The sequence below is a fragment of the Camelus bactrianus genome, chromosome 5 (assembly GCF_048773025.1).
Source record: "Camelus bactrianus isolate YW-2024 breed Bactrian camel chromosome 5, ASM4877302v1, whole genome shotgun sequence".
Taxonomy (NCBI): Eukaryota; Metazoa; Chordata; class Mammalia; order Artiodactyla; family Camelidae; genus Camelus; species Camelus bactrianus.
This window is the reverse complement of record NC_133543.1, coordinates 50054363-50076310: the sequence shown is the minus strand read 5'-3', so window position 1 is coordinate 50076310 and position 21948 is coordinate 50054363. Positions and strand designations below refer to the sequence as shown.

The window sequence follows — 21948 nt, the reverse complement described above, 5'->3', positions numbered from 1 at the left end:
ATCACAGAGTTGTTATAATAATTAAGTGAGATGATGTACAAAAAGCCTCAGTGATACTTCCTGGCACTGAAGGATTGTTTAATAAATAGCATTATTATTAGACAAAATATCATCATGACTTTCTTTTCAAGTCATTTCTCAAAATGACCAATTTTAAGAGCATCTCAAGATATCGCATTGGTGTGTGCTTCTAAACTAATCTATGGGCTTACTTTGTGGCTTGTCAGTCTAGCAACATGATTACGATTATCCAGTTCACCAACCTAATGTCTGGGACCAGAAGCGATGCCAGCATTTTTGGTTCCATCAGTCAATCATTAATGAGCTATATTTTACACAGAAAAATCCTTTTGATTTAATAAAAAGTTGAGATATTGACAAAATGAAGCATACCTTACATTTGGTAAGTTATTGGTAATGATCTGGTAAGCAAATTACAAGCAGAACCATTTTTCTCTCATTTGTATTTAATTATTAGTTAATGTATTGATTACCAATTCCTGACTAAGCCTGCCTGGCCCAATTCTCCCATGAATGCTACACTCCAGGGTTTTCCCTGACTGGTCCCCATTTTAACCTGTCTCCCCTACTGGTGTACAGTAGTAGAGTTGTTCTAAAGAAGAAAGACTGTTGAAAATGGCCATCTGGAACCATTTTAGTCATCTTTGCTAAAACTCATGCATATATGAAAGAATATATTCTTTTTTAAAATGGTAGATACAGAACATACTGATTCATAGCATGTGGAAGATTTCAGTTATTCAGAACCAGAGCTGCTTGACTGTAGAACATTTACATTTTTAGGATTGGATGCAAAAAGAAAAAAGAGAGAAAATAATTCTTAACAGAGTTTCCAGTATATGCCAGGCACTATGAACACACTTCCACGTGTTAACGCACAATTCTCACAGAGAGCTTAGAATGCATTATTAGTCCATATTTTTAAAGCCAGGAAACCCTGCACAAGGAACTGAAATAAAATGCCTTCCCAAGGTCACAGAGCCAGCAAGGCATGGAGCTGTAATTTGAATACAGAACTGATTGTAAAGTGTATCCCTCTTGGACTATACAGTAGTGAAACTATAAGTCTGCTTTTCCAAGAGGATTTATCAATTCTTAATAAGCATTTCTTGGACATCTAGCTGCTGACAAGGATGTGGCTAGGGTGAGGAACAGTGATGCCACTGTGAGATGTGGCCTTTGACACAGGAGATAAAAATCTAATTGGGCATTTAAAAATTTCTCTGACACCTTAAATTTTCTGCGTCCACTTACAACATTCAGAATTTACAGAGTACTTACTGGTCTAATTAAGAAGGGCACTGATACAAAAATCTATACACCTTTTAGAGTAAAACATAAGAGAAAATCTTTGTGATTTCAGGTTGGACATAAATTTCTTACATTTAGTACTAAAAGCATGATCCACAAAAGATGAAAGTTGATAAACTGGATTTTATCAGGATAAAAATTTTGCTCAAGAAAGACACCACTAAGAGAATGAAAAGACCCACCATACACAGGGAGAAAGTATCTCCAAACCACGTATCTGACAACTTATGTCTGGAATATTTAAAGAACTCTCAAAACTCAATCATAAACAACCAAATTAAAAAATGAACAAAAGATCTGAATGGGGTTTTGACCAAAGAGGATATACAAGTGAAAAATAAGTACATGAAAGAATACTCAATCTCATTAGTCTTTAGGGAAATGAAAATTAAACCTACAATGAGATATCACTGTATCTCTATTAGAATGGCTAAAATAAAAACTTAACTAAACAAATAAGCTAAAAAAAAAAAACCCAAAAACCCAAAACCTAACACCACCAAGTGCAAAGGAGGATGTAGAGCAACTGGAACTTTCATGAATTGCTGGTGGGAATGCCACATGGTATAGCCACTCTGCAAAATAGTTGAGCAGTTTCCAACAGAGTTAAACATATGCTTATCATGTGACCCTGAAATTCCACTCCTGGGTATTTCTGATAAAATAAAAATACATGTTCAAACTAGACCCTGAATGTATTATTCACATTTGCCCAAATGTGGCAATCACTCAATGTCCTTCAGCTGAGGAAGAGATGAACTGTGGTATATCCATATAATGGAATGCTACTCAGCACGAAAAAGGAATAAACAATTGATTATGCAAGAATGTCTGTCTGTCTATCTATCTATCTATCTGTCATACCTAAAGCATTTGCATGAATCTCAAATGCATTATGCTGAGTAAAGAAGACAAAAGGCTAGATACTGTATGATTCCACTCATATGATATTCTGGAAATGACAAAACTACAGTGACAGAGCACGGTTCTGCTCCCTGTTAAGGATGGAGAAGGAGTTGAACTACAAAAGGGTAGTGTAATGGATTTTTGGGTGGAGTGGTAGAATGATGGGACTGCTCTGTATCCTAATCATGGTGATGGTTATATGACTCTGCATTTGTCAAAACTCATAAAAACATATGCCAGAGAGTGAATCTTATTATAATATATTCCTAAAAGATTAAAATTCAAAACAGCAGAAAAATAAGGCACAGAGATTTAGGAAACTCAACAAAGGACTCAAATCTTCCCTACTTAGCCATGGAGAGGGTGGAAGGCACCTGCAGGGGCTGGGACTTGGCTCCAGTCTTATTTCTTGCAGCACACCCTATCTGTGCTCTCTGGGATGTGTGCAGGCTAGAGTTACAGTTCACAAGGTCTCAGAGCTCAGTGGCCTCTCTGCCACTACTGGGGATGGCCTGGGATCCCCAGAGCTGATAAACTGCCTGTCCAGGGGCACCAGGTACCATCAGGAGACTCCAGCTAATTCAGTGCAATATCAAATACAACATTCTTTTCTACTGTCACCCAGCCCTTTGAAGACAGATTCAATAGAAAAAGTTCTTATATTAGCTAATCCTTTAAAGGTGAGAAAATCAGGCAGTTCTGGAAGTGTTTCACCTTTCTAAGATGACTAGGATCCTGTTAAGCAATAATTTCCTAAACGGAATAGCAAACGTTACAAGTCTAATTTACGATCAAGGCATCAGTAAAAGCAAACAGGATCCAACGGCACCTTGGCTATTGTTAGAAGCTTCCCACAATCACCATCAAGCACAGTCAAACCTTGCAATTTTCGAATGTCTCGCATATACTTCAGGCAACCTTAAGTGCATTTGAAAAGTAGGGAAATTTTAGATGCCTGGGAAAGTTGCCAGTGACAACACCAAGAAAAAGATGCATCTTATGAACTTGTCAGAAACAAATATCTACTTTACACACTGGGAATAACCTTTATTTTTCCAGGTGTCAGCTTGAGTATCTAACATGTTAATTTATGTTCTGGTATTTTTTGAGAATAAACGTGTTCCTGTCATCAAAATAATTGCCTCTCCTATGAGTGGAATGTGTAACCGCAGCATCATTCCATATCCTCTAGCCTAGAGTGGATGTGCCACCAAATCAGCAGCCTTTCACCAGAAGGTGACGTCATCAGCACTGCGTGGGGAGGTCTTTTTGCCCACCGATTTCCAGACCATGACGACTTTATTTAAGGAAAACAAAACAAAACACCTCCAGACAGATGCAAAGAAACTCAGTCCCACTATTCAGAATACAGAATATTTTGGTTTCTGGGAAACGTGAATATATTACTACAGCGCTCAGAAGTTTCTTCATGTATTTAACACATGCCTTCTTTGTTAGAGCTGTAAAGATTAATAAGCTTTTTTTTTTTATCTAATTCTCCTTTCAAAAAGATACTTTAAATGAAATTTACTTAATGAAGGCTAAGTTTAACTGAATTGCTCATTTTTCCCCTCAACCTGGCAAGTTAACAAATATCTGTCATTTTCCTACATGGCTGAAGTTTCTGGGGAAAAGTTTATTTCCATGAATTTTATCTCATTTCCTAGGAGTAATAGAAGAAATGCTAGGAGATTCATTCACCCTCAGTGCATTCACATCACTGGATTTTAAATGATCCCCTGTCAAATGTAAATCATTTCTTTGACACTGGTTCCAATTGATAGGTCTGTTAGACCAAGTTGGTGCACCTCCCTTCTTTGGATGTAAAATCAAGGAGACAGAAAGATCTTTAGAGCATCAGTAACCTAAGGGAGTCAAATCATTTTATATCCAGTGTGTGTGTACGTGTGTGTGTGTGTGTGTTGGGGGGGGTTCATTAAAATACCATGGAATGTTTGGGAGGATCCTATTCAATAACCCTTTTCACCCCACCACTCCTTTTTGGGCAGAGGGGGCTTGCAAGCCAGCTGGCAGATTGGTAAAGGAAGTGTGCTTTCACTTGGTCACAAAGGTGTTATCCATTTCTTAAATAACGTGTTTACAGAGGGCAGCAGAGTCTGAATGATTCTGGAAGATCCTTACCAGGATGAGGATGGTCTCAAGGAGGTGTAAACTTATGGTGCCACAAGGTTTGTTGGTAAACAACACATTTCAGACTAAAGTGTTGATGTCTACGATTTGTTAGTTCTATCTTCATTCAGTGCAAATCAAGCATTTTCTAAGATGTATTACCTGAGTTTAAACTTGGGGTTTAAAGAATTTTTAAGTGCATGTACTATCCAGTCAAATTTGGTATCCTACTACACTGTCATAAAAGTATATTTTCTCCTTATACAAATGAATTTTTTATTTGATACAACAGAGGCAAACCAAAATAAGGAAAAAACAATGTTCGTTTGGCCAGTAGGCAAATTCTGGTAATAAACCCAATTGTTTGAAATGAAACCTATTCTGAATTACCTCAAATCAAGAACAAGGGACTTATTGACAGTTTCTGTTTTCCCACTAGCAACACATCATTTGTTCTAACCATCCTTGACAGAGCTTATGCCCCAGGGCTCCTATTACCATTTGGACTCACAAATTTGCCATAGTTTCAATTAGCTGAGAGAAGACAAAATGCTCACTAAACTTTCTACCAGGCTTCTGTTCTTCTTCAGTGCAGCTATTCATCTTTCCTGTACACATGTGAGCAACAATGACCACACTCAGCCACACAGTAATTCCCTAATGAAACATGAATCACAAGGCAGGCCAGTCAGAGGCAGGAAGCGCCCTCACACCATGCTGGGTCTCCAGGCTGCCATCTTCGTTAAGTCACTTCACACAGTCATAATGATTAAGGGGTGATACTAAGCCAAGTCTGGTGACCTCAGAACTGCACAGGATCCCTGCTCCTTTCAGAATGTCAGTGGGAAGCATTTTCTGATTTGGGTCAAGGTTCCTGCCTCCATATCATACCATCTGATATCACTGGCAATGAGTTACTGAGAGGCAGAGGATGCAGCAATGCCCAGAGAGCCCATTTAACTGCATCCCTACTTACTCTCTCTGGTGTTTGTGAAGTTCAGAGTACCAAGGCTTCCTTGGGGGACACCCAAGGAGTCAGTCTATCAGCACGGATCAAGATCCAGTGTAGAAAGCCATTACATATTTTCATATCCTTATGTTCTAACAAATCTGGGCAATCCCACTCCTGGGCACATATCCATCTGGAGGGAACTTGAATTCAAAAAGACACGTGCACCCCAGTGTTCACAGCAGCACTATTAACAATAGCCAAGACATGGAAACAACCTAAATGTCCATCAACAGATGACGGGATAAACAAGTTGTGGTACACACATACACACACATACACACAAAATGGAACACTACTCAGTGATTAAAAAAAGAATAAAAAAAAATAATGTCATTTGCAGCAACATGGATGGACCTAGAGATTATCACACTAAATGAAGTCAGACAAAGACAAATACCATATGATATCACTTGTATGTGGAATTAAAAAAAAGACACAAGTGAACTTATTTATAAAATAGAAACATACTGACAAAGAAATCAAACTTATGGTTACCAGAGGGGAAAGGGATAAATTGAGATATCGAGATTTGCAGATACTAACAAATATATATAAAATAGATAAACAACAAGCTTATGCTATATAGCACAGGGGACTATATCCAATATCTTGTAGTAACCTACGGTGAAGAAGAATATTAAAATGAATGTATGTGTGTTCCTGTGTGACTGAAACATTATGCTGTACACCAGAAATTGACACAACATTGTAAACTGACTATACTTCTATTAAAAAAAAAATCTGGGGCTGAAGGAAAACACTATGTGAAATATTTGCATTCATTATTTGCTCTGTTATGTTTTGGGCTCTTTAACCAATTTGGAATGAATCAAAAAATAATTATTTTTCTTTGTTTCCTCAAAAAGTATGTTTATCTAGGAGTAGAATTATAAAACTCATTAAACTCTCAAAATGTGTTGATTTTACATATTTATAAAAGCATATTCAAGTTGCATAAATAAAAATGAATACTTTTTTTGTACTTATGCCAACCTAATTTAGACCTTTATAAAACAATAACAAGGTAGGATAATTTCTGAGACTAACCCAATCATGTCTTCGGGTTTCAGTGAGCAAATGCATTCCTACACCTGGGTTGCACCTCCTCCTCAGCTGTGCAGGTAATTGCTACCCAATATTTTTATATTATTAATAACTAGTGAAAAGTATGAACTATACTGTATAACTAGAAGGGAAAAATGAGAAGCCAACTTTGAAGTATTATAATCTACTTAGGATTAATTTATGAATATGGTAATGGAGACTAATGCTGGTAACCCAGTGAAGGTTATTTGAAATTCAATGACTTAAGTAGAGGAGGACTTTTGTGAAGGAAGGAGCACCTGACATTTACTGAAGACAACAGTGCTATTTGGAGCTCTTACACCTAAAAAAAGAAGAACTTTTCATTGCAACACATCTTACTGTTGAAAACAGAGGTTATTGTACGTATACATGCAGCGTACCTCTTCTTCCCATAGCACTTAAAAATGGAGTCTTTTACATGCCATAACTTTTAAGCTAGAGTGATTTCATTTCAAAAGCATCTCCTGTGCTTCCATGTAAATAATTCTTGGCTGCATTCTATCCCAAATTTTTGGTTTCGAATGAAAAGTCATCAGGACTAGGGCCCTTTGTCTTCAAGGATGTGCTTGCAGCTCACGGTTTCCTTTGTTCCTCTTAAGAACATTTAGTGCTTTTGTTTCAGGGCTAGCGATGAATCCAGTGATCGAAAGTTGTTTCTTTTTCTTTAAACGCAAGTACACTAGCTTCTATTTTCATACCCGAAGAGGCCACTAGAGTTCTCAAAATGACTCTGTTGGACACAGCATAGACTATTGAGAAGGAAAACATCCTGATTCGTCTTCTCTTTCTTCTCAACAGATGCTGTCCACTCTGTGCTTAGTTGAAAACATGCAGCTGTTACGTACATTCCAAAATGTTTATTTACTTTTTTATTGATAAACTTACCAAACTGAAGTTGTTCCTTGATGCCCTTCCTATCACGGACAATAGAAAAAGCCACTAAAAGTTGAAAGAAAATATAGTTTACCTGATCTTTACTTTCATGAATTATTTCAGCATTTATTTTACAGATTTCAAGACAGAGGCTGTATAGTTACCTGCTTATGACATTTTCATAGTACCTAACATCATTCTGTACACAGCCTAGGAACACTTGGTAAGTGTACATTGTTTTACATTGTTTTAAAAGTAAATGCAGCTTAATTATCATGAAACCTAGAGATCATTTATAGGATAAATATTAGTATTTTCTATGAAGAAAAATGCATCTTATTAACATGTAATTTTACGACATGGCTAATGAGTTTCAGGTTTATTCACCCTTTGGACAAGAATGATAGCAACTGTTTTAACATCACAACTCTAACAGCGTTCTTTTTGTGCTCTAAAGCAAGTATTTTTGGCAAAAGATGAGTTTTTACAGAAGAAAGAATTTTGCCTTTGGGATCTTATTGGTTTTCTTAGTATTTCAACCGTTAAGTTAGCTAAGTTGAGCCACTTCTGAAATCCTTCACACAAAATGCTCAACCTAAATTCCTCTGCTGCCTCTCAGGGACAATTTGGTGGAATTCTTTCTTCACAAAGGAGCCAGGACACAACCCAAACTCTAAATGTGAAATGACATCAGCCCAATCAGCACATAAATAAATCATTAAGTGAGAAATAGCTGTCTTCTTAAATTTTGCCTCTTCATTAGCTTTTTCTTTTTCTTTTCATTTTTTTTTTCTTCAGTACAGACTTCCTTTATAGCCACAAAACAACTTCCTTCTTTAAAAATGTCTTAAGACTCGTAGGGCATTTGGTTAACCTGAGTGGCAGGAGAAGTGATCTGCTCCAGAGAAAAAAAAGACCCATTTTCATTTCTTTGGAAATTTCTGAAGTTATAATCTCAGCCTTGTCATGAGGATGATACATTTCCTCTCCAAAAATAATTGCAACTACAAAGGAATAGAGTAGAAGAGTTCTCTTTTGAAACGCCAGATCCCTGATCTAGTAATGTGAATTTCATGTACTGATTAAGTGTTGATACCGTTTTAATAGATTTACATGAAAATATTTCAAATCTTAATTTTCATTTCAATTAAATATCAAGTGACAAGTCATTGTGCTAAGAACTGTAGGGATAAAAATAAACCATTTTAAACCCAGAAGAAAGGTTGAAAACTACTAGGCAGGGATCATACAGGTGTTTGCTTTTTAATTACTTGTTAAACTGCACCTTTCCTTATATACACATATTTTTAAAAAATTGGTAAAGGAAAAAAGAGAAGTTGGAGTTCAATAATTTCCATTTCAAATCTGGGTTTCCTCCCTCCCTCAAAATTCCAAGTCGACTCAACTAACATGTCCTGTGTACCTACTGTGTGCCGGGCATTGTGGTGGGAAGTCAGCAATGGACAAGAGGCAGATTGTTTAGAACTTGGATATTTAACAGATGTGAGAGTGCATGAGATCTTACCCTGTTTTTAAATATGTGTAGATTACATGTCTGGGTTGAGTGTATTTGTAGGAATCAGAGACTTTTTCACTTGTGATAGTGGGTGTAGAGAGAATCAATTTCTTATCTTTATTTCTAGATGTTGAACTTCATTGCTTTGAACAGCCTTGAACCTCTGAACAAAGAACCAGAAGGATGCTTATGAAATAGCAGGGGTTTCGCCTGCCGTGGTTAGTTAAAAATCTACGAAATACTGGTTCATGGCCTTGAGTTACCACATAAGATCTCTTTTAAAAATCTGTCCTCCTCTGATGCTTCTCCTTTCCTTTAAACATCCAGTGGCAAATGGAAAACATGTCTTGATTAATAGAATCACCAAACATCATCATAAGAATGGGTAAAATTCAATAAACACATACACAGAGAAAAGGAAAATGTTGTGAATCCACTGACTTGAAATGCATTCTTCCTAGGAACACAGGTTCAACCTGTAATTATATTTTTAACTTTGAGAAAGATATTCCTTTTTTAACATATGCCCTTCCCCCAAGGTGGGAGGACCTGATGATAATAGCAACAATATTCGGAGGGAAATGGTGCTTTGTATCAGTTCAGCGTCCTCAAAGGAAAATTTACCTTTTCCTGCAGAAGCAAAAACTGCTACTGAACTTCAAACTTGAACTTGTGGGATTTTTTTTTTTTTAATTAGAAAGAGGGTGCTGAAAACAGGCTAAACTATCAGTAGATGACCACTGTTACACTATTTTATGTTATTTTCTACTACCTTCTCATTTGAAAAATTATCTAGAGCCTTGGAACAATGTTGCTGAGGAATGCAGCACCGACCAGAGGCTGTTCTCAAAGAACTCAGGGGCCAAAGGGGCACACATAGCACTGAATTGTGAGGCACTCTGCTGCACTCCAGGTTCAAATATGCTGCATTCCAAATCCTGTCTCCAGTGCATGGAATGAACTCTTCATACAGTAAACAAAACAAAACAAACCAAAACACCACTGTATCATGAATGCCCAAGACAAGGGGCACATCTTTATCCCCTTTTTCTCCCTTTTGTAGGATGTTAAATAATCACCACATGACATTAATTAAGCATCCTAATTTACAGATGATAGGAAACAAGAGTTATACTTAGCAGGTAGCTTAAGAAACTCCTGGAAAAGCCAAAGGCAGAAGTGTCAACTGCTATTCTTCAGATCAGCCTATTTAAAATAGGCTTTATACATTCACAAGGTAAAACTAATTTGCTAATAAAAGATACTTTCCAAATGTCTGAACGGGAAGGTGACAAGAACTGAAAAATATTCAGCATTTCATTTTAATCTCAGAAAAAAGGGAGACTGTGAAATTGCGAGCCTGATTTTTAGCAGGTGCCTCCTGGCATGTTACTGCCCGGCACTGCCCCGGATTACTTACTTGTTCGTCATGTTGCAGGTAGCAGGCTGGCCTGATTATCACCCGGGACAACTGCTGCTGTGATGTACAGCTTCCGGCATTCATCACAACAATCTGCTGCCCCTACTCACTGTCCTTGTCCTCTCAGTGATTCACCAGAGTGCCACTGTCATAATTCCGGGCGTGCGAATAATATAAATTGTGATCTCTAGTCTAAAAATAGTTCTCTTCATTTATTATGAAAGGGGATTGTTTACTTTAAACAGAAGCTTAAACAAGTTTCCCCTCTCTGGTCTAAGACCATCACATTGCCAAAACAAGTCTTCGTGGCTCTAACTTTTTAATTTCTCATGTGACATAAATAAGCAGGGCTGTATCCTTAAATGAACTCTCAAGTCCTTCTCTAATGACCTTCTTGGCTGTTAATCAGACTTTCAAACTAGTAGCTTGGGTTGAGACTCCAGTGATGAGAGAAAAACTCGAGCTAAATAAATCCAAGGGCACAGTCATGTATTTTTCATACCACGCCTTCCCAGGAGCAGTTCAACTTAAGTAAACAAACCCTCAAAATGGTGCCTCAGCTATAATAACACCCTAATAGGCTGAGATGGACACAAAATCAATGCAAATCTATAGACATTTTGAGCCCTCGCATTGTAACAGGAGACGCGTCTTGCAAGATAACAGACCAGAGTAGCTTATTACAGACGAGGCTGCCGTCGTCCTGAGCACACTGGCCCGCCTCAGTTTTCCCCCACATGGTGGCCTCTTGCCTCCTGCCAGGTTGGAGACAGTTGCTGCAGCAGCTGAGGAGGATGCAGTGGAAAAAAATCCACCACTGTGCTGGGTTTCAGCCTTGACCTCGCCAACTCCTGGCTGGCTCAGAACAACTAGCTCTCGGCAGGGCTTCTCTGATCTCCATTTTCTCCTTTTTTCCCTTCCATGATACTTTACGGAGACTTCCATTTTAACTGACTTTGCATTAGAAACATACATGGCTATGCTTCAGTAGGTTGTCCCTGTGTGCTAGGCAATGTGCTGCGTGATTTATGCACAAAGTTACATCTCAGAGCCTCATGCAAGTAAGGAATTACTATCCCCATATTCCAGTTCTTCACAAAGGACCAGGTTCGGTGGCTGCTGAGCCCATTTCCTGGGATTCTTCCCTCCTAGTACATTCCCAGGACAAAGCTGTACTGTACAAACAGGGAAACGGAGGAAACAGAAGCCTAGGTAAGTGGAAATCACTCAGCAGGTAAATTGACAACCTATGGTCTGAACTCGTACCCAAAGCCCGTACTCTTAAGGCAGGTCAGATGCTGCTCTTGCTTACGTATCTGTCTTTTGCTGCTAGTCTGTGGGCACCTGGAGGATGGAGACAACATTTCAGTCAGTCATTCTCTCCTCTGTGCCTTGCACAATGTTGGAAGTGAGCGGTTCTATTCAGGCTTCAAAAAATCTATTATTTGCTCTACCTAAAGCGAAGGCCCAGCTCCCAGAGGCAGCTGGCCATTGAGGAGAGATTTTTGGAGGGCTTCCTCTTTGCTGGAGCAAAGACACTGCAAGGCTGATGACCTACCATCTTCTCTCTGTACAGACTACACACAAGTGTGCTGGGCCTGGGTGGCCATGGATATCTCTGTAACATAGTTACCCTGGACCACAGCTGACCGGGTCAGAGCTCTGAGCCTGGCCGTCTGTGGACCAGCCTGTTGCGTATGAGATAACTTGCTGTGAGAGCCTGTGTAACAATGAAAATCATCCCTGAGAGTCTGGATGTGAGACACACAAAGAAGGCATTAATACCAAGAGATACACAGAAAAAAAAATGCACTAAATGGAGGTCAGGAGACAACAGAAGACAGGAGGGAGCTGGAGTTTGGGGAGAGGGCAGAGCAGTGCTGGGGCAGCAAGGTCAAGGTGGAGGCTGGAATCACTGCTGGTTCCACCAGAGTGGCGGGTGCGTCCCAGGGATGAGCCTGTTCTCCAGGAAGTACCAGGCTGCATGCTGCTGAGCCCACCTCCCGTGCTTCCTTTCTTTGCATCCCTATCCTGAGATCATCTCGGGATGTCTTGGAGCCAGCGGCTAAGGCGGGGAGGGGTTGGGGTCTGGGGCAAAAAAGTGATGAAAACACAGGATCCCAGTCTTTCAGGAGCTGTGATCTAATGAGGCAGACAGAGAAGCCCATGGATGATTATAATCCGAGGCTAACGAGGCTTGGATGGACTGGACTATGTATCAGGGCTCTCTAAAAGGGGCTCCTGGGACGTCGCTGCACGGTCTCATTACAGGCCTACCTGACAGAGCAGGGCAGGAAGGGAGAGAAGAGGAAGGGACAGGGTGGAATCCGGAAGGCTAAAAAAGGAAAACCTATTATAATTCTGTCCCCATTTGAATTCGTATATTTCAGTAATTGCCTGTAGCACTGAACGAGAACCTAACCTTTTTCTTCATATCATGTTTAATAAAAACTACCTCTTAGTATATTTTGAGTGAGTCTGGTGCTCATTAGAGTGAGGGACAAATAGCAAATGAGATACAGCACCGCATAATGAAGAGGGGACCTGGGACAACTTCTTCCAGCCTGAGCTGGGGAATTTGCTGCTCTCCTTCATCTGAGGCGACTGCAGTCACATCCTGAATTACGAGCTGGCTTTATAATGGGCACCCTGGATGTCCCGGTGCCGGACCTGCCCCACAGTTACAAGGTGGATAGGAAATCAAATCAAGTCAACCACAGGCTGACCTTTACATGTACAAAGCCAGGGTGAGAAAGGGGACCTCCCCTCTCTTTTTTTCAGATTATGATCAGTCCAGTCCTAAGGTTATGATGGAGAAGGCCCCAACCTTCCCGAAACTTAATTGGTCCTTCTTTTCTAGCCTGTGACCAAGCCACCTATACAGTCAGAGACTGGAAGTCACCGAAGGGCAGCTCTGAGAAGTAGTCTATCTTGCCACTCTAGACTCCCGGGGTCATGAGGCTCACAGAGTTGGCCTATAGTGTAATGACTGTCTGGATGGTAGACTAGGATACTGCTCCGCACAGCCCATTGGTACAATGAACTGCATGGCTGAGAGAGCAAATTATGTCCCTTGGCCTAATAACAACCCACACCTTGTAAATGCTTATGGAGTGCCAGGGCCTGGAAGCCATGTCTGATTTACTGCCTCCTCAGAGGTAGCGGATGACAGTACCTACTGTTAGTCCGACCTGCCAGGTGGGGAGAGGGATACTGAAGAAAAGAAGTGACTTGTCCCAAACAACATGGCAGGTTAATGGTGAAGGGATGGGATTTGAACCCACTCACTGGGACCTGAGAAGCCCCTCTACTTATTGCCCCAGTACACCGCTTCCCAACATGGAAAGGAAGTAGCTCATTCTCTTACAAAGAGGAGAGCAAAACCAATGAGTGTCCAGCTTCTGCAGTAAATGCCAGTAAACTGGCCAGTCCTTCTGGCTGATTTCTACCTGGTTTCCCTCTTTTCCCACCCCTGGAATTCTCTCGTAGAGATTATGGGTTTTTTTCTCATCTCTGCAGAGGTTCTCTGGTTGAAACACATCAGCTGAGAGCAGTGATGTGAAATAATTTCTTCTGCTGCCCAAGCTTAGCCATGCACTAGTTTAGTCCACAAGTAAAGCGATGCATATTTCAAATGCCATCCCCTGAGTAGCCACAGTCTGCACTTTCAGCCTGCTGAGCCAAAATTAATTAGAGATGAATATCATAATGGAACCGTATTGATCGTAGCATATCACTAAGAAGTGTTGGTCTGTGTTAATTAACATGATTCACCATCAACACTTGGTGTATTTATACACCATCAGCACAGGTATTTGTCTATACAGGCCAACACATTTTTCAGTAGTAGCAAAACACATCCCACAAATGATCCATGTATTCACTCTTGTCCCTTTTGCCTGTACCCACACCCTGCCCACCACACATTGATGCATATTGGCTGTTTCAAAACATACTGTACAGCCTTTGAAAAATATGAATATTTGGAAGTGAAGAAATAGAAACTGTTGGCATAAATCTTAAGAAGCATCCTTGGGGACAGACTAGGAGAGGAATCCTAGGCAAGTTCAACCTGCCTATAATCTCCCTTTCTCCAAAAGAATCTGAATATTTCTCTTTTATTTTCACATGACCTAATATTATGCTCCATTGCCTGCCATTCCAACAATTAGAAATTCAGTGAAAAATAAATAAATAGCCTCTTTTAAAAGAAAGATATCTCCTCGAAAGTTAGAGGGCTGTTGGTCATATATCTACGCAATCAAATTTGTACAGATTTCTTTTAACCCCACTTAATTCAGACAAACTGAATCTAGGAATGGGAGTTTTGACAGGCAGTACATTTTGTAGCCTAGGTTCATCCTTGAATCCAGGAAAGAGAAAAAAAATTCTTCCTCTCCTCCTTCTCTTTCAGATGACGTCACAGGGACATCCAACTTCCATAACCCAACTGGGTAATTTAATCCATTCCTCACTTTAGCTACATTATGAATTAAGAGCCTTCTGTGGACTGGCTTGAGTAGTTACCCACTGTGTGAAACACAGTTTCCAGAGGAATCCACGCTCTGAATATTGAACATCTAAGTTACAAACCAATCTTGGGGACAGACTCTGTTTGGAACTGGGGGCTGTGTGCATGGCTGCAGGCTGCCTCTTCCCCCTCCACCCCCTACAATGTACTCATCAGACACTGTTCAAGCATGGAAATGCATACAAAAACAGAAGGCTTGGAGGCAGAGTGTGGTTCTGTACACAAAGCTGAAACATCTGGATGAACTGTAGACTAAGGATGCGATCCAGATGTTTGAAAAGAATTAGTAGGGCAGGCAATACATCTGTATGATTGACATTTTTACTTTTTTTTTTTTTGCATTGCATAGCCCTCATCTTTGTCACTGCAATGTTGCTTACTAAAAACTGCCTTTCTTTTCTTCCAGACAGGCAGGGGGTGTTGAACTCAGAGGGTGCGTTAGAGACTGTGCAGGGATTAGCTTTGGGTTGTCTTGTAGGATGTAGACTTGTCATGGATCAGGAAAATGGGGGCAAGGTGAGTGGCCCGGCCATATAGATTTCTTTTTATCCTTCTCCTCCCTTTTGGCACTCTACTCTGAACCAGAGGCTTGATCTCAGCTCTATTTCATCTATTTTAAGCCTCTTAACTTTCTGTCCTCTTTCTTAAGTGTGTCCTGCGAAACCTGATTCAAAAGCAGGATGTACTCTGTTGCAGTTTTTCTCAAAATACGATCAATGGCCACAAGCGTAGAACCACGCTGGCTATTGAGTGTGAATGCTGATTCCCAGGCCCCACTCGCTCTTCTGACTCAAAGTCTCTGGAGGATATGTGCTGGGAATCTGTCTTTTAAATAAACTCTCCAGATGAATCTAAGTGCAGGCTTAAGGGAACTACTGTATTATAGCTTTTCTGATCGTTTCGACTCATGAAACCTTCACTGAGCTTTTATTACCCTATAGAATCTAAAAATCAAAGCAATGCAAGAAAAGTCATAAATCGAAGTATCAAGGTGCTTCTGAAAATGTAAGCAAGTCAGGAACTTGATAATTCGTCATACATTCTTGCTCTAGAATCTATTTTTAAGTATGTCGGGCATTTTTCTCTCTGAAATCTGATTTCCATATAAGATCAATAAGGGAATATTTACATTGCCAATACGGTAACTATTCATTTGATTTTTACAAAATTCTTGCCTCTAAGCAACTGACATTCAAAACAAATCATTTCTCCATTAGCCATAATAATACTCTATTGCCTTTGTTCTGAAGTGCGCCATTTCATTTCCATCACCCCCACTGTATAAAGCAGTTTATCACAGTGCAAATCAAATGGGGAGGCTACGTGAAGGCCATCTGCCAAGCTCCCCCCGCAGACTAGCCCCCGGAAGAGTCCATCCTCTCTAAGAGCCCCTGGCGGCCTGTGGGAAGCAGCCTGAGGGGAGGTCTGTAACACAGAGCTGTAACTCCTCCAAAATCACCGATAAGCCAATTTATTACAATTGAACCAATTACCAAGTGAGTTGTTTGGCATCAAGACAAACCACTTGGTGAGTCAGGAATTCTGCCCTATTTCCATGGGAAGGGCAGACAGAGGACGAGGCTGACTATGGGGACAGAGTGCCTTTCAGAACCTCCTGAGGAAAGCTGGCTCAGCAGAGATGCAGGTGCTCCCGGAAATGGAAAAAAAGCTTCACGAGAGCATTTTTAGGGTCTGAACTCAACTATTGACATGGAAAGTGGGAGGTAAACAAGTGGCGTACGGATCAGGAACCTCAGAGCCAGAGCCAAGGTCTGACTTCTCAGCACTTTGCGTGGTTGGGTTTCCCTGCTGTCAGAGACTCTCCCAGCCTCGCACGGCTGGCATACACTGAGGGACTCAGTGCTTGCCGCAAGCTTCTGCAGAGGGACACGGCTCCCAGGATTCCTCAAGTGTGGACGAGCGTGAGTGGCCTTGACTATTTCTGTCCTTTTCCTATTTTTCCTCCTTACTTTACATGAGCGCTACTCACATTCCTAAGTTTCAGACTTAAATGTCAGCTGTATTTGAGTTATCAAGTTCTATGAAATGGCCCCTCTCTCCAATGCTCTGTCTGCACTAGGACCTACACCAGTGCCAGGGAGCTGCCTGGCATAATGTTATTCTCCAGAATCAGCCTTGGACCCCTAGGTAAGTAGACTTTCTAACATGGCTCCAATCCAGACCCTACATGTATGCAGATTTATCCTGGGAGGTAAGGGTGCTGAGTTCAGCTGGTACAGCTTGCATTTAGCTGTCTTGTCTCTCCTGCTCACTCAGGAAGCACCTCAGTTCTGTTTATCTCAAATTTAGCTCCTCTAAGTCTGTTAGTTGCAGCAGCTCCCCAGATGCGGTTGCCAAAGACCCACATGACTGAGGTATCAATTCTGTTGGTTCCAACTCTTGGGAGGTTCTGAGATGAGGGTTTTTTCCCCCCCTTTTTAGAGCTTTGTTCACCTAGGAGATGTTAATTTCTCAGAACTGGAATACGCTTCTCTCAGGCAAATCTTATCTAGAAAGAAGCCACTAATTACGAAGTTAAAGGGTGGCTATTATTCTTCAGCAACGGCAAAGTCTGCACTTTATTAAAGAACAAATAGAATATTTATAATAAACCCTACCCAAATGGTATATACCAAGCCACATGGGCCTCCTCATGGCTATAAAAGCAGTATGTTTTATATTTATATTGCCTTTATACAATTAACATCAGGCATTCTCCTTCTACTTTCACTGGGAAGTACACTGAAATTTTTGTCATAAAAAGTAGAAGTGTTTTACGAGTGTTTAAATGTACACATAAACGTTAAAAGTATTGTTCTCTGTATTTAAAAAAAATGTTGACAATACAATAACTCATCTTCACTTGAAATGGCTGCTGAACATAGTACCTATTATGCTGGTCTTTGTTTCCACTCCTCATTGTGAAAATGCTTCCATTTTCAAGTTAAATTCTCACTGCATCTTTTAAAATCTTTTTACAACGTAAAGATTTTGATGTGTCAAAAAAAAAAAAGGGTAGAAAATGCGACTTTCAGGAGCTAAGACTCATGGAACAATGTGGTGTCAGGCACCGTGTCTGATTTTCCTGTGGAGGTATAAACGAGGTTTTATAAAGAGAAGAGTTTGTTTCTGGCCCTTAGAGTTTTTGTTCTATGTGAGCATAATGCACATGACCCTAATTTGATCAGCTGCTGCCTGGTCCCTGAGGCTTGATGACCTCCTTCTCCAGCCTTGGACGTGCTATCTGCAGGCAACTACCTGACGTGTAGGTCAGAACCTTAGTCACAAGTTCCAGTGGTACTTTAATTAAATCTTACAATATCCCAGGAATTAGACTGTCTGGGAAACACGTGGGTGTCTAAGTTCGCTGCTGAATAACACACATTTCCATTTTCTGAACATCTCGTCAACCACTCCTTGTTTCCCCCCATGCCTTCACCTCTACCAGCTCCCCCAACATCTCTCCCAACACAGACACCTTCTATCAGTCCAAAGTGCTGCCTGCCAAGCAGTCCAGTATCCCTACTGGGATTCCCTCTCTTCTTTGCATTGTCTAATAGGCTAGGGCCCCATTATCTTGATAACTCCATTACCTAAAGGCTTTGGATGGATTCTGATTTGGAACGAGCATTTTGGCAAGAATATGGTCCGAACTTCTTCTACGACCAGATTCCTTCCTCTACTCCCACTTCAGTGCACTCCACCCCACACATTATTAGTACCTGGGAAAACACACTGGGTGGCTATGACTATACAGTGCCTCTGCCCAGGTCTCATCTGGTCTTTTCTGCCCTTTACTCAAGCATTTGTTGCCTTGGGTCTTGCAAACCTTAAGCAAGGGCTTGCTGGTGTTAGGACACATTTTAAATAACTTAACAGTATCTAAAGGAACCCTGACACTTTCTCTGTAAGAACATGTAAAGAAATTTATGTGGTCCCTATTTCTTTAGTAATGTGCCCAAATATGATCCCAGAGGGCTGATATCTTAGGGATGAACAAACTATGGCTCACAGGCCAAAGCCATGCTGCTCCCTGTTGTTTTAAATAAAGTTTTATTTGAACACAATCATGATCATTACCCATTCATTTATGTGTTATGTCTGTTTTCACACTACATCAACAGAGTTGACAGAGACTGCATAGCTCACAAAGCCAAAAATAATTACCATCTGACCCTTTATATAAAAATCTTGCCAACCTCCACCTTATACACATCCATTACTTCATCTCTCTGTTTGGAGCCAAAACAGACTCCTACCTGAGGGGGTACTCATAGCCCTACTTTGTTGAACTTCAAATTATTTTCATCAAAAAAGACAAAAACTCTTTTTAAATTAGTGACATCTGACTAAAGATACTAGCATTATGTAGGGGAAAAAACCTGCAAAGCTAAGTTCAAAGACTTCTAGAAGAAATTACTTAAAAATGCAGCCGAGGGCGAGGCAAACTGGAGATAAATTATTAACAGTTATTGTAGTCCTATAACAGGGATTCAGAAATACCATCCCACTCTTTAGTCAGAGCTTTCCTTGCAGTTCATTTACTCCGACCACACCCTACTGCTAGACAAAGTCAGCCTCACTGGATTGGACCGAGAATTAGCACTGATTTTATCCCATTAAATAAAATATTACAAAGGCATGCTTATAAACTGCTGTATCACCAAAGCTTGCAAATAGACAAGAAAAAATTTTTCTCGTAACCTCATTTGCTAAACTGAACCTGATAGAAAGTAAGCAAAATTTCTCATGCAAATCCAATGACTGTATATGCTGACATTTTGTTTCACAAAGTAGTCTTTCTACAAGGTTACACATATAACTACTAAAATTTAAAATGGCAGAAGGAAGGGGTTTTTACAGCCTATTGTGCCAAGTTTTATTTTTTCCCCCTGCACTGATTCAAATAAAGAAGTCATCATTGTCAACGGGCAGAGGCTGCTACACTGCTTTTATCAAATGCAAGAAGGTGTAAATACAAACTGTAAAGTAGAAGAGAAAAGATCATGACTCACTGTCTGACAGTGAAGCTATTAAACATAATCAAAGGCTCAGAGTGAACTCACATTGCCTTTCAACACATTGCTAAAGAATCCTTCTCACTGTAAAACGAGCATAAAATGTCACAATTCTGACACTGCTGTTGGAGAAGCTTGGTTTAAGGCATTTAAGACAACTTCAACACTTCAAACAAGGAGGAGTTACTCACCATAAAATAAGTCACACTGTGTTTAGTCTGGACACAAGGCTCCTCAAATTGTAATCAATAACTGATTAAAAGTAGATCATTCAGGGCATTATAATCCAAAATTTTAGGACACTTGATGATTAAAATATATAGTTTGTTGAATGAACGCGGGCTCCCCTACGTTAACAACAAAATCAATGTTTGTTGTCTCTTATGAAATACAAAGACAAATGATTTATTTTCAGGAAGTCAGTTGGACCACGAGGTAAGGTACATGGTTCTATATTGAGAAGTGAAAATCCTGCCCATGGTGTAGGATTCCCGCATCTTGAGTGAAAGGAACAGATGGGCAGGAAGGTGGGGCATGGAGGTACAAGAGAACAGATGTGGCAATATCAAAGTTTCCTGAGTGTTACCTGAAAAGAGCCTATCTATTTCCTGCTCATCAGTCCTTTAAAAGCATATGCCCTCAAGGTCAACTTGTTACTGTATATCAGGCTATGAAAAGGATGCGATCCAAAGGACTTCTAGGATCAATCACGTTGAGTTCTGTGGGCAGCTCAATCATGGCTATTTACATGTTGAAGCTAGACTTCTAAGATCAGCCTTTGGCCAGCTTCACAAAAATACATGCAACATAGCTCTGTCTGGGTTGCCGGTGTTACACACATGCCCTTTGGACCCTAGCTTCTGAAGCACCAACTACTTTCACCTGGCTCTCCATGAATACGCAACATGGAGCCTGGAACACAGCAGCAGCTTAATAAATGCACGTGACATAAATGATAGCAAGAGTGATTCTCATCACTTATTATTAAGCAGCAGGAGAACAAAAAGATAGAGATGCTGACCTGTCCAGGGAAGACTGGCTTTGGCTGGCAATATCCATTCAGTGCCTGGCCCAGTAAGTTTCACCTCAGACCTTTTCCCCATATACTACACAAAAGTAAGTCACAAATACTGCCATTTATTGTGGGGTCCAATGTGACTAACTTATAAAAGTCTAGCCTCATACTCTGACTTCAATACCTGCCTCTAGCTCCTACTAATTCATGGTCCATTAAGTTTCTCCTTCTCAAATTCTGGATCATGTGCTTCCACATAGTTGTCTACCTTTAACTTCCCCTTAGCATGGTGACTCCTGCTCCCTCAGCTCAAGAAGTCCCTGCTCTAACCTCTAGCACTTTGACATCTCCCAACTCCCAACCTTATTCTATCATAACAAGAGGGATCCTGAACCGGAAAGAATAATCTCAGAAAAAGCTTCAGGGGGATATTTCAAATTTTGTTTCTTTCCTTGAAGCCTTATGATCTCTGAGAATTTCTAACAAACTGGGAGCAGAAGGTCTTTTCATCAATGATGAATTCCCAGGATTTTCTGGTCCTCTCTCACCTCAGTGGATAACTAACTGATGGCTTGCCTTTAGGTGATCTGCATGAAAGTAACTCTCACCCTCCAACTGCCAATCTTTATAGCAAAGGTTCAACAGGTAATTTGTAACTGAAGGACTGAGCATCCTTTAACACTCTGTATAGTACATTGTGCTTCATCTGTTCTTCCCAAAGAGCTCACATCATAGTCTACCTTGTACTGCATTTATTGCTCAATTTTCTTTTTTGTAACACTTTGGTAGCTACTTGGGGATAGCGCTTTTGTTTTTCTTATTTGTTGTACTCCCCGGTAGGTCAGCAATAAAATGTATAAACAACGACACCAGAATTGCTTACTGAACATATGAAAAGAAAAAGGAAGCCTACACAAACATATCTAACTCTTGTTTGGTGAAACAAATATTTAACTATTGGATTGAAATTAGATTTTTGACCAGTTTTCTGCCTAGTTTTAACAGTCATTATCAGAATTACATATGTGCACTAAAATCCTACAAATGCAATAAATAACCTTTATTTACCCCCCTCCCCACACACTTCTTCATGCTTTGATTACCTGCAA

General features: G+C 40.3%; 1 protein-coding gene across 5 annotated transcripts in view; it reads right to left on the bottom strand.

The window, feature by feature from the left end:
- The window catches only part of B3GALT1 (beta-1,3-galactosyltransferase 1), a 490600-nt gene that overhangs the window by 79098 nt on the left and 389554 nt on the right, over positions 1-21948 (bottom strand). The window contains exon 1 of one of the 5 annotated variants that reach the window (XM_010971412.3): positions 20016-20199. The exons of 3 other annotated variants lie outside the window; for them this stretch is intronic. The gene's annotated coding sequence lies outside the window, so the exon portion shown is untranslated. Of the gene's footprint in view, positions 1-10275; positions 10468-20015; positions 20200-21948 lie in introns of those variants that run through there. One more of the 5 variants, XM_074363836.1, reaches the window with a different exon arrangement.